Source organism: Myiozetetes cayanensis, unplaced genomic scaffold, assembly GCF_022539395.1.
Source record: "Myiozetetes cayanensis isolate MyiCay16 unplaced genomic scaffold, myiCay2020 scf6-25, whole genome shotgun sequence".
Taxonomy (NCBI): Eukaryota; Metazoa; Chordata; class Aves; order Passeriformes; family Tyrannidae; genus Myiozetetes; species Myiozetetes cayanensis.
The window spans coordinates 42,721,665-42,728,841 of record NW_026087853.1 but is presented as its reverse complement, the minus strand read 5'-3'; the positions used below and the strand labels follow the sequence as shown (position 1 = coordinate 42,728,841).

Sequence of the window (7,177 nt, the reverse complement as noted above, 5' to 3'; positions counted from 1 at the left end):
ACGGGTCTGTGCGGGCTACCCCCACCGGGAATGGGGTGGGAGCCGGGGGAGGCAGCGCGGCTGCCCCCGCTCCGCCCGGCCCGGCCGGCTCTTGCCTCGGCGGGGAGGAGCCAGCCCGGGGCAGGCTGTAGAAGCCAGGGCTGGCCAGCCGCCAGGAAGTGTAAAATCCTGGCCGGTGGGTGGCAAATTTCGCCAGATCGCGGCGAGGAGGCAGCGCGTCCGTCCGTCTGTCCGTCCCTCGGCTGGCGGCGGCGCGGGGCGCGGGCATCGGGGATCGGGGATCGGGGATCGGGGATCGGGGCGCTGCCGCCGCCCGCTCCGCAGCCCGGCCCCGGTGAGTGCGAGCCGCGACCTCGGGCTCCGGCCCCTCTCGGACTGGGGTCTCGGGGCCGCCGGCCCGGGGGGCAGCGGGGCTGGCGGCGATGCCGCCGGCGGCGCGAAGGGGATGTTTGGCGGGGGGCGGCTTGCGGAAGGGAGCGGGCTGGCCCGGCTACCCTCGCTCGGCGGTGCCTCTGGAGCACAGCGCTGGCATAAGACCTGGGTAAGTTCTCCATTTAAAAATATTAAAAATAGACCCTCCGGCTCCATAGCGCTGCCGAGTGAGTCATTTCCAAACCAAATGTCTCCGTCTAACCCTTCCCCCCAGGAGACGCAGTAATTCTGAAACCAGGGGTGGAGGGCAAGAGACTTTTCTCCCGTCTTTCTCTGAATAAATTGAAGTAGCACATAGCTGCTGCAAGAGGAGACAAAAGCCATAAGAGTAGGTGGCCACCTGTTTAAAGAAGTGAAGTGTATCTCCACTCTTTTCTCTCTTCTCTTGGGCCTCTCTCGCATGGTGATGCTACCCGTCTTTCCCCAACACCGGGAGCCCCTCTGCCCTAGGAATATTTACGGTGCTTTCCATTTTTCATGGGCATAATCTACTTTTCAGTTCTTGCAACTGACAAACACATGCCCTGCCACCGTCTTCTCTGTGGGACATCAGCCACAGCCACACGTCATTCCAGCAGTGACTCCAGTCAACACAGCTCCTGACTGACTGTGCTGAAAAGAATAGTCCAAAGCACAGCTATTTTTTTCCACCTTTCCCAGTCATATGATGGTTTGTTCATGTAAGTGGGCTGTCTTGACTAGAGGGATCTTTTGTTTGTCAGAAACAAGTGCTGAGCGTATTTATAGGCGATGCTGCAATTCTGTGGTGTGAAAGGTTTTGGTTATGCAGAACACATTGGTACCTGGATCAGCATGCAAGACCTGTTTATATCTTGCATATAGTGCTGTATGTGCCTGCATATTTAATGTATATACCCATAGATCATATTTCATGTTGAGGCAGTGTGCACAAGACTCAGAAGCTGATATGCAGACTATGTGTTTTTTTTCTAAAACAGATACCACGGTCCAACTGTGCAGTAGCCCCTACTAGAATAGATCTAAATCAGAGGAGGCAAGACATTGTGGTATACTAATGACCATCTAGCTGGGGTAAAGTTCTGTCCTCTGACCTCTGTGAAGAACTTTGTTAGCATTTTAACAACAAAAAGTGATCTATAGTTGAAAAATCTGTGCAGTAAATTATGCCAGCTATTTTACAGCCATGCCAAGGATGTTAGGTTTGAGAACATGTTCTGTGTAGCAACCCAAAGCTTAATGACTTGTCTGTGTAGGTAAGTGGAGAATCATGATGTAAAAGCATTTGCATTCTTTTTTTCTTTTCTTTTTTTTTCTGCTTAGATTCAATTTCTCCTATTAAAGCTACTTATATTTTTTACAGCCGAGAGAGACCATTGTGATTGATTGACCTGTCACATAAGATGCAGAGTGCTGAGAGATTCCTGCAGAAGGCATGTAACTTTTCTTTTAGCTGTAACATAGTTCATGACATTCACGAACTCAGGGCTGCTACCAAAGTACAGAACCGGAAAAAAGAAAATATTCTTTTGTGTTCCAAAACACAAGAAAAAGCAGACTTCAGATCTCAAGTAAATGCAAATTTCACAGTAATCGAGGACAATGTATGCTCTTGATACACATTTCATAGACAATGAATGGCATTTTTGCTAAGGAAGGACAGTTCTTGTATTTGGGTCAAAAAAACATCTGCTTTTTGGTGAAGCTAGGAAGAAACTTTTCCAGAGGTGGATTATTCTGTGGTTGTCTATGATGGGGGTGTCTGGAATCTCTTACTGAAATAGCTGTCAAGTCAGGTAAGGTGTGTTGCATTGAGCTCTACGTGGATGGTACCTGCAAGTTGGAAGTGCCAAGGGTGAACAGGGAAGTACAAGTGCACTCAAGCATTTATGGGAGTCTTTTTTGCTCTGTCAGTTTAATAGCAATAATTCCTTTGGGCAATCTTGCAGCAGAGTTAAGGTGACAGTTTCACATTTGTCTTCCGCCTTCAAGATAAAATTCTTTGTAATTACTTTTATTCAGTGTATTTATGGGCTGTCTGATATCACCTGAAACTCTGATAAGACTTTCAACGTTCACTTTCAAAGTTCAGCTGGAACACAGGTAGTGTTTACTGACTCCTCAGTCCCTTTTGGAAGAATTTCAATTCCTTAAATTTCCAGCAACCAAAGGCACAGAATAGGTGAGATATTTAACCTTTTATTGGGTGTAGCTTCCATTCTTATGGAAAGAGTGGAGGAATGGGACTTGAATGCATCATCAAGGATTTAAAAGTAGAAGACATATAAGTACTAGAATTTTATCCTTTTTGTACTCATATTTTTGAACTCAATTGAGTTCAGTTTTCATGTGACTTTTTTAGGTGCCAGTGGTATTTGTGGCTATTTTGCCCCATAATGTATGGTCTTCTGTACTCATTGTTTCTGCTACTGTGAGTTCAAGCATAAATATGCACTGACTAAGTATATGCTGAGTTCCAGGGCTTATTCAGTAGGGCATAACAACCCGTTCTTACTACACAAGATGGGCTTAAGTGCAGCTCAGAGGATGGAAGATTGTTCTGAGGATTTTAGCAAAACTCCGGTTACACTAGAGCTGGCTGAGGATGGGCTGTGATGTATAAGCAGCTAATTAACTACCATGTTTTGTAGCCCCAGGGTTAAAAATGTGGGTCATGCTTATGTGTTTAATGACAACAACAGGAATGCAAAAACAAAAACCAAACAAAAAGGAATAAGAATAAAGTGCAAGAAAGCACAAAGATAATAGATTACCATTCTAGTTGCAGCAGAGATAGCTCTGAAAATAATTGCAGTTGCTGATTGATTTTGATAAAGTGTATCCTGAAAGCTTTCTGATCAATATTCCTATAAAATTAAACATGTAATTACATTTAGACTGATATGACCTTTTTGCTTCTGAAACTGTGTTTTTCTCTCACTTCATGTTTCTGCCTCACATACAATCATAGAAATATAGAATGTTTTGGGTGAGAAGAGACCTTAAGGATTATCTAGTTCTAACCTTCCACTAGACCAGGTTGCTCAAAGCACCATCCAGCCTAACACTGAACAATTCCAGGGATGGGGGAATCCATGAGTTCTCTGGGCACCTGTTCCAGTGTTTCATCTCCTACAGTACAGAGTTCTTCCTAATGTCTAATCTAAACCTATCCTCTTCCAGCTTAAAACCATTCTCCCTTTACCTATCACTACATGCCCTTATAAACAGTTCCTCTCCAGCTTTCTTGTAGCCCCCTTTAGGTACTGGCAGGCTGCTCTAAGGTCTCCCCAGAGCCTTCTCTTCTCCAGGCTGGATAACCCCAACTCTCTCAACCTATCTGTGTAGGAGAAGTGGTCCAGTCCTCTGATCATCTTCATGGTTCTGCTCTGGACTCACTCCAGCAGGTCCTCGTCCTTACTGTGTTGGGGGCCCCAGAACTGGATGCAATACTCCACGTCGGGTCTCATAAGAGCAGAGCAGAGGGGGAGAATCATCTCCTTTAACCTCCTAGCTATGCTGATTTTGATGCAGCCCAGGATATGGTTGTCTTTCTGGGCTGCAATTGCACATTGCTGGGTCACGTCAAGTTTCTCATTAACCAAACCCCCAAGTCCTTCTCCTCAGGGCTGCTCTCAGTCCATTCTCTGCCCAATCTGTAGTTGTGCTTAGGATTGTCCTGACCCAGGTGCAGCATCTTGCACTTGGCCTTGTTGAACTTCAAGAGGTTTGCATGGGCCCACCTCTCAAACCTGTCAAGGTCCCTCTGGATGGTATCCCTTCTCTACAGGGTGTCAACTGCACCACACAGCTTGTGGCCATCAGCAAAGTTGTTGAGGGTGCACTCAGTCTCACTGTTCATGCCACTGACAAAGATGTTAATCAGTGCTGGTCCCAGTACTGACCCTTGAGGAACAACGTTCCATGTCCAGCTTTGAGCTGGACAGTGCTCGACACTGCTTTCCACTTGGACAAGGAGCCATTGACTGCAACTTTGAGTGTGGTCACTTTCAAGAAAGCATGCCTGTGGCTTGTCTGTTCCCCTCTTGTAGTTTAATGAATTTGTTTGTGAATTTCACTGCATTTGACCAGGGAAGAACTAGTCTAAAAGGATAAAGTTTCTCTGAGCTTTGTGGAAGTATATTTAGAGCCCATGCTGAAAGAATGGCTGTTTTGTGGGGGGTTATCTCTTCCTGCGTGGGTAAAATTCAGAAGGCAGTGTGATGCTAAGTTACTTTCAGGGTTTGAAAACATATTTGTTAATTCAGTCCAAAGGCCTTTTCTACAGAAAGAGTTTGATAGCTTACTCATACTTGTGTCACTCAGGTGATACATTCCTGGCCTGTTTTCCTCCAGTAGGGATGCACTTAGTACTGCTATTAAACACTATTCCTGCCAGTCAAAGGAAATAATGATTTATGTGTGTATCACCGTTTTTTTTTCATGTTTTCATGCTTGCTCTCATTTAGCTGTATTGATTAAAAATCATCTAGTAATCAAGCAAATTTAAGACTAGTACATCTGGGAATAACATAGGCCACTGCACTGGGGGCCTGAGATCTTGGGAGTACTGCTTTGCTATTAAATCAGTTGAGGATTTTGGAGTGTAAGAGCTTGAGTAAAGCCTTGGTATAGATTTGGAGACAAAGCAATGGTGATTTTAAATCCGCTGTGTCTTAGTGGGTGAGACTCAAAAGAGGGGTGCAGACAAATTTGCTGCTTAAAAAAAAATCTAATCTAGGTGCTGTGGATTAGGACAGCACTGCAGTGTTCCATTTTGAAAGGATTATTACTGCAGCTGTCATGGATATGACTTTATGGAATGCCTAAAATACCTGAATGCTTTCAGTTAATCAAAAAATGGTGATAGATCTCTTCTTTCCCCCTTCTTATCCATCCCTTCTCTCTGTTGGATTGGGCTGTTATTTTACCAAAGAGATTTAAGTCTATTTTTTCTTTCTTAAATGAGTACGTCAGTTTTATGATTCTGAACCTTTGCTCCATTTTTGCTTCTTGCTTTTCATAGCTACATTTTTGGTGTGGTAGTTGCTTATTCAGGCAATACAATTTATTTCAACCAGATCAAATCAGCTGTTACTGCATCTAATTCAAATTTGTTGCTACCTTCATACTGGTCAGATAAGTAATTCTAATTCTAATTCTCTTATTCTCCACCCAGGTATATCAGAGCGTTTTGCAAACGTGGTGCCTGTTAATAGCCATCACAATTTTCTTTAATTTTGAATGATGTGAGTCCTAAGAATTAAAAAATATTTTTGAAATAACACAGAAAATCTATGGTAGAAAACAAAATAACTTTGTTGTCTTAGATGCTACTCCTATATTACAAGTTATTTATTTTTCTGTGTGTTCTTTTCTATGACTGAATCTCTTTAGTTCGCATTGAACTGGCTTGCTCTGTGCTATTACTGATTTCTTACATCTTTTGATGAGTAATTGTACTATCATGGATATAGATGTGAAGTAGCAGTCTTACTTTGATTTGGCTGTAAACTCCAAAGGGATTGGAGGGGTCTTTCAGTTACAAGATGGTTCTCAGATCATGGTGGGATGTACACAAAGGTTTTTCCCTCTCGTCATATATTTCCTCTCACTCAAAGTAGAGTTTCACTTCGAGTTTCAGGTTTGCTTTAACATCAGAAACTCAGAGCATAACTGAGTGAATACCATCGAATTTCTTCACAAAAGTTACATGGCTTTGTTATCAAAGCCAATTTAGATCTGTTTGTAAATTTGTTTGAGATGTATTGTGGGTCAAATCTGAAGATGGAATATGCAAAAGATAGGGGAGGAAGACAGGAATGCTGGGGTCTCTATTGTGGAGACAAGTGTATACTTGGAAGATAAGGAAGGTGAGATCTTGTTTTGGGTAGTCAAAGCGTAGCAGTAAAATTGTTGGATTTATGGTTGCATTAAGTGTGTGAAGACTTTGCATCATATCTATTGATATCACTTCTTTTACTTGCATAAGCTCTATAGTTAAAATCTATGAAATTTAATTAAAGATAGGAGAGGCCAATAGAGCACCCTTGGACTATTTATGAGGCTCCAAGTTGCTGCCTTTGTGGTGGTGTAGCCCAGCAAAATAATAATAATAATAATAATAATAATAATAATTATTATTATTATTATTATTATTATTATTATTATTATTATTATTATTATTATTATTACACCTTTTGGTATTGAGCCATCTTAGGAAAGGAGAGGTAGATCAGATTATTCTTTTTTTCTCTCCTAATTTGAAAGCTTCATTAAAGAACCTTAGAGGGATATTTTTGTTTGATGAATACGATCCTGGCTTGCAATGTGGAAGACCAGGCTAAGTCACTTCACTGGCTTAGCATCTTCATTTCCTCAGCCAGAAAATTGAGGTAATTATTTTTAGTCTTATGAGTATACCTGCAAGAGCTCTTGATGAAAGAAGTGTTTGGCAGGACTGAGTGGCCCATCTTGCCTGTGGCTCAGCCTGCCTGGTATCCCTCAGGGCCTTCCCATGGTGCAGGGTGGGGAGGGCAGGCTGCAGATGTGGGGCAGGCAGTCTGGCAGCACTTGGCACTGCACAGGCTGGGGCCACCGAGGGGCTGGCAGGAGGTGCGTGGTGGGGTTGCAGGGAGTGTGCTTTGGCTGGCTGAAGTCCTGCATTTTCCATCTTGTATGTAACCTGCACAGGGAGCTGGAGGAATCACCTTGCATTCCCCCAGGGGACAGCATCTGAGGCACAGACAAATGAAGTGCAGGTGGA

At 43.4% G+C, this 7,177-nt stretch overlaps 1 protein-coding gene across 2 annotated transcripts in view; it reads left to right on the top strand.

The window, feature by feature from the left end:
• Positions 1-301: 301 nt before the first annotated feature.
• PRR5L (proline rich 5 like) overlaps positions 302-7,177 on the top strand; it is a 41,925-nt gene continuing 35,049 nt past the window's right edge. Inside the window, exon 1 of one of the 2 annotated variants that reach the window (XM_050334945.1) lies at positions 302-334. The gene's annotated coding sequence lies outside the window, so the exon portion shown is untranslated. Of the gene's footprint in view, positions 335-446; positions 542-7,177 lie in introns of those variants that run through there. The other variant, XM_050334944.1, reaches the window with a different exon arrangement.